This window comes from Octodon degus, unplaced genomic scaffold (assembly GCF_000260255.1).
Source record: "Octodon degus isolate 3935 unplaced genomic scaffold, OctDeg1.0 scaffold00070, whole genome shotgun sequence".
Taxonomy (NCBI): Eukaryota; Metazoa; Chordata; class Mammalia; order Rodentia; family Octodontidae; genus Octodon; species Octodon degus.
The window spans coordinates 4,883,911-4,889,546 of record NW_004524646.1 but is presented as its reverse complement, the minus strand read 5'-3'; the positions used below and the strand labels follow the sequence as shown (position 1 = coordinate 4,889,546).

General features: G+C 49.8%; 1 pseudogene; it reads right to left on the bottom strand.

The window, feature by feature from the left end:
• Window positions 1-1,083: 1,083 nt before the first annotated feature.
• On the bottom strand, window positions 1,084-1,862 carry LOC101566973 (annotated as a pseudogene).
• Between the last annotated feature and the right edge of the window lie 3,774 nt (window positions 1,863-5,636).

Below are 5,636 nucleotides of genomic sequence, written 5' to 3'. Positions count from 1 at the left end.
AAAAAAATGACAGTTGCTAGGTCCTGGCAGTGGTGAGAAAGAACCTTCTTACATTCCTGGTGGGAATGTGAAGTAGTTCAACCATTATGGAGACCAGTAGCAATTCCTCAAAACCTAGTTAGCAATTGCGTATGACCCAGCTAGACCCCCTTCTAGGTATTTTTTCCAAAGGGTGTAAGACATCACATCCTAGTGACACAGGCATACCAATGTGTATATCAGTACAGTTCACAATAGCAAAATCCCGGAAACAGCCGGTGTATCTATCAACAGACCATTGGATAAAGGAAATGTGGTATTGATAGATAATGGAATACTACTCAGCAATAAAGAATGACAAATTTGAGACGTAAAATCTGGCAACCACAAACTTAAAGGAGGAGAGATTTATTTTCGATCATGTTTTCAGTCCATAATCCACTGGTTCCAAGGTAGGATGTCATGACAAAGGGGCCTGGCACAGGACAGCTACTCACATCTTGGTGGTCAGGAAGGGGGTGAGCTGGAAGAGGGAGCTGTGTCCTCCTAATCCACACCCCACACAGCACAAACCCTGGTATCATGCTCCTCGACACTGTTGTCCTACTTCATTCCTCTCAAATTCTTCCCTTGGCCCAAACAAGCCTCACCCCCACCTTGCCTCTGGGTAACTTTCCTCCATACATCTCAGCTGAGAAGTTGTCCTACACCCCTGCCTGGCTTCCAGAGCCTTCTCCAGAGCTCTGTGCATATCATGTGCTGGGACTTCAAGTCCTTGCTCTCTTCAGTGCACCTGAGTGTCCACTGTCCTTGACTGACTGGAATGGCCACATGCAAGGCCTGAGATCATGTCCGGCCACCTTTGCTCCCTGGTGTCTGCTGCATAGCAAGTGCTCTAAAAGTACGTGTCAAATAAAAGAAATAGTTGAGAACATGATCATGAGCGCACGGTTGGGATATGAGGGGAAGCTTACTGGGTTAGCTCGGGTCCCCTTGATAGCAGTGCCCGGGACACAGTGTTGGGTGATGGGAGTTGATTTTTTTTTCATGTTCTATTATCTTTAATTAAACAGAGATCTCTGCAATGTGTCATTAGAGACCATTTCACCCACTGCTCTGTTCGGCTGCCAGCCTCTTATCTCTCTCTTCAGCAATGGTGAGACGGATTCCGTGGAAGAGAAATCCACGGCTTGCTGCCTTTGCTGATGACGAAGATATCGGAAGGCCGGGTGGCAAAGCTGTTGCTGTTGGCATCTTCCACACGAACCTCATCAGAAGAGGTAGGGTGCTTCTCTCTGTTGGTGATCACTCCAATTCTTCCAAGTTGGCACCTCCAGTCACCATACACAGGTTAGCAGTGTTGAACTTGATGAAATCAGTGATCTTGCCAGATGACAAATCAGTCTGGATGGTGTCACTGACCTTGATGGGGCGTCAGGGTAGTGAGTGGTGCGAGCATCGTGGGTGACCAGGTGAGGGATCCCTTTTGTGCCCACAAAGATCTTCTTCACTTTGTACAGCTTGTACTTGGCTTCCTCAGGTATAATACGATGAACAGCAAAGCGACCCTTGGTGTCGTAGATCAGATGGAAATGCTCTCCTGTCTTGTCGATGCTGATGACATCCAGCAAGCCAGCAGGACAGGTTCTATCAGTTTGGACTTTGCCATCGATCTTGCTGAAGCGCTGCATGCAAATCCTTACTTCATCTCCTGCCAAAGCGTACTTGAGTCTCTTCTGTAGGAAGATGATGAGAGGCAGACATTCTCTCAGCTTATGGGGACCGGTGGATGGATGAGGAGCAAGCACACCAGTCAGTTTATCCAGCATCCAGTGCTTTGGAGCTGCTACTTGCTTCAGATGCTTTTTGGGACCACGAGCCATGGCTGAGCTCTAGCCATCACCGTCCTCACTCCCAGCCGCGTGGTTCCTAGCGTTGGGAGTTGATTTTGAAGGTGACAGGACAGGCAAGGAGCAGAAAGGCCATCACCAGAGCTTTATAGCTGTCTTCTGCTATTGGCCCGTGAGGTTCCCTTCCTGTGGGGACTCCCAAGGAGCCGTGTGGAGTGAGTCAGCACAGTTCCACACTGGGAAGGGAAGCTCGGCAGTGTCTGCCCACCCCCACGCCCTGTGGGGAGGGTGCAGTCTCTACACTTCTGGGCTGCCCCGAGTGAGGGCTGAGCCAGCAGCACACGGGGATGCAACTGCGTGACGTCCACGTGCTTCTCCTACAGCGTCAGTCGACCTCAGAGGTGGCTGAGGGGTATGGGGCAAGCATTAAAAGTGGTGTGACATGTATCCATTTCCAGGTGGGCTCTACTCCTGGAACCTTGTGTCTCACCCTTGGTCTCATTGCATCATGTGATGGGCACGCCTTTGGCACTCTTGGTGCAGCAGAGCATGGCTGGACACCTTGTTGCCTCTAGAGATGGACATGGCTTCTTCTCTTTGGTGCCCTGTTCCATTTCCTTTGGGGACCTGCTTTCTCCCTGGGGATTTTGTTTCTGGGAGTCAGTCCAAGATGGCCTTAGAGACTTTTGCCTCCTGGCTTTCATGTCCTTGTGTAGTCTCCTCCTACCCTGATTCAAGGCTGGCCTGTGTCACCAATGGAATGAGTAGAAGTGAGAGTAGGTGGCTCCCAGTAAGGTGATGGAAGATACCACAGCTTCCATCCCGGCCTCTTGGCTGTCTTGGCCTGGTGGAAGCCAGCGGCTATGCTGTGTGATCTTCCCACAGTCTCATGGAGAAGTCCACATAGAGAGACAACAAGGTCCCCATCTTACAACCAGTGCTGGTTTGCCAACTCCATGAGAGTCTGTCTAGATGATGGCCCCAGCTGACACCTAACTGCCCCCTCACTAGAGACTCCAAGCAAGAACCGCCAAGCTGTGCCTTCCCAAATCCCTGCCAACAGATGCGTATATAGGCCTGACAAATGCCCATTTTATGCCACTGTTTTTTAATTTGCACCACAGTCACTGGAACATCAGAGCCTCCATGGAGAACCTCTATTTATGCCTAAAGGAACACAATTTTCCTTGTATGGCTTTAATGACATAACCATATCTCATTATGGGCTTTTCCAACATCAGCCAAGATACAGCCAGGACATTTCATTCAATCCCACCTTTTACAAAAGCTGAGAGGGAAACCTGAAGGCAGCCTGGGATGGGAGAAGTCCCTGAGCAGCTTAAAGTTTATCATTAGCCAGTTTTTGGTGGAGTTATCACTGTGAGGGATCAAGTGGAAAGCTCATGTCCTGACCTGCGTGGGCTGGCCATGTAGCAGGCTGACGATCAGGCACAGACTTGGAGAAGGAGAGGAAGACAAAGGATCATGGACCCACTGGCTTGTCCTGGCCTAGACCTTGGAATGAACCTGGAACTAGTGTGGGCCTGTTCAGTGCCCCAGAGAGTCTGGATCAGTGGTCAGACCTAGCAATGTGCAGCCTTGGCTCTGGAAGACAGGTTGCATGTAGTCCCAGACCCTGGACACATAGTGTCTTGTCATCTGAGGGAGGTTGGTGGTAGGCAGTCCTAAGACCAGGCCCTAGGCTGGTGTAGGGATCTGGGCATGTGAAATGATGACTCTAGAGCCCGTCACACTGTTGGTCCTTAAAAAGGTAAGTGATGATGGTGACAAGGAGGAGAAATAGGAGCAGGAACAAGAGGAGGAAGAGGAGAACTGGAGGCAATGCAGTGGTAAAAGAAAGCCCATGGGACCCCAGGCAGCAGCACACACCCCAGACACACAATTTCCAGCTTGGGCAACAAGAGTAATCAAGCTCCCACCTGCTGGGGAGTCTGCCTTGGCCAGAATTGGCTGGGATCTGCAGGTATGGCCGGCTGTCCTGAAAGGTGAGCACTGGGACAGGGGATCTGGAAACTGGGGTTTCCTCTACTGCATTTCTAGAAAGCAGAACGTGAGTATGTGAAGCAAAAGGAACAAAGAAGTCAAAGTTTGCCTCCCAGGATAAGCTGTATGGGGATGAAAGAGGGTGAGGAAAAGGAGGTTGAGCAGAGAAGAAGGCCTGGGTGGGAATGAAGAGTCCCCCGAGGGAAGGGCAAGAGGAGAGATCTGGCTTACATGATCAGTGACGGGCAATGAATAGCTTTGGTCTTAGATTCCAGTTCTTTTCAGAAGATAGTCAGAATTCCTCTTGGGTTTTTTTTGTTTGTTTGTTTGGTTGGTTTTTTTTGGTATTTTAGGGAAGGATCTACAGGGTATTCAGGGTCTCACTACTAGATCAGACTTGTAGTGATCAGCCTGTTTACAGTCTCCCAAGTGCTGGGATTACAGGTGCGCGCCACCATGCCCAGTCTCAATTGCCATCTCAGCAAGCTCTAGGGGCAGGGCTGGCATGACAGGCCTGGGGATCGAACCCCCAGCCCCTGCGTCTTCTTGCAGGTGCTTTAATCCGCTAAGCTTACAGGGCCAGCCCTGTAAGAATTCTAAGTTGGAGAATTTTAAGAAAAATTCTTGAGGGTTCCTTCCCTTTTCCTTCGCCATGAAGAGGACAGATCTGGGGCCTCCTTTCCTTAGGCGCTTTGGTTTGCTTTGCAGGTTGCTAAGAAATATGTGAGAGGGTAGCATCACACTGCCCGAGACGAGTAATCTCGTTTGTTCTCATCAGCGTGGCTTCTTACCTTCCTGCCCTCAGCCAGTCCACTTTACATATCTACTGGAATGAGCGCTGGGCCAGGAGCCAGGGCCCTGGTTAGAGGGCAGGACTGAGAACCATTTCCGGGGTGTAAGGAAGTGAAGGAAGCCTCAGCACACACCTGGTTCTGTGGCCTTGTAGCCAGAGCCGCGAGTGATAACAGCACACTGCGGCTCCGCCTGTGAGATACCAGCGGCTCATTAGCCATAAGGCAGCGTGCGTGTCTGCCGGGCTGAGTGTGAGCAGGGCCCCATGCAGCACAAGCTTCAATTAGTTTTACAGGGCTGTAGGCACGAGGGATCCTGGGTTTGCTGGCCTGTGGGGAATTTGACTGAAATCAGTCATCTGCTGGTGTCACTGGTCAGTAACAAGAAGGCTTTATTGCTTCTTGTTATGTGCATAAATGTGTGTGAGGGGCCCGCTGTGAGCCAGGGACAGAATGGACTATGCTTGCTTCTGCTCTGGAGGACTCAGTCTAGGAGCCGGAAGAGGAGAGGCAAGTGAAGAGGCCAGGGGTCGTGGAGAAAGGGCAGTCAGTTCTTATGGAAGATACGTCCCAGGAGGCCAACCTCGAATCCAATACCAGGCACTTCTCATTAAGTACCTACTATGTGCCAGGCTCTTCCTGTATGTTCTTATTGGGTCACGGTAACAATCCTGGAAAACAGTTGCTATTATCTCTGTTTATGTGAAAGGAGAAATGACCCGAAGATGTTAATTTGCCTAAAGCCACACAGGTAGAAGAGGACCTGGCATTTGAGTCCCTGGGTATCCCATAGTTAAAGAGGAAATTAATGAAAATAGACCTAGAGATGACCAGGATGTTTGATTGACAGATGAGAATGTTAAGCTATTTACAATATTTTCAAGAACTTCAAGGAAAATATGAAATGAAAATCTCCTAGGATGGTCGCCATAGCAGATGGCAGAGTTGGTGTATTTGAAGATAGATCCATAGAAGTCTCCCTAGCTGAATAAGAAAAGGGATTGAAGTAAAG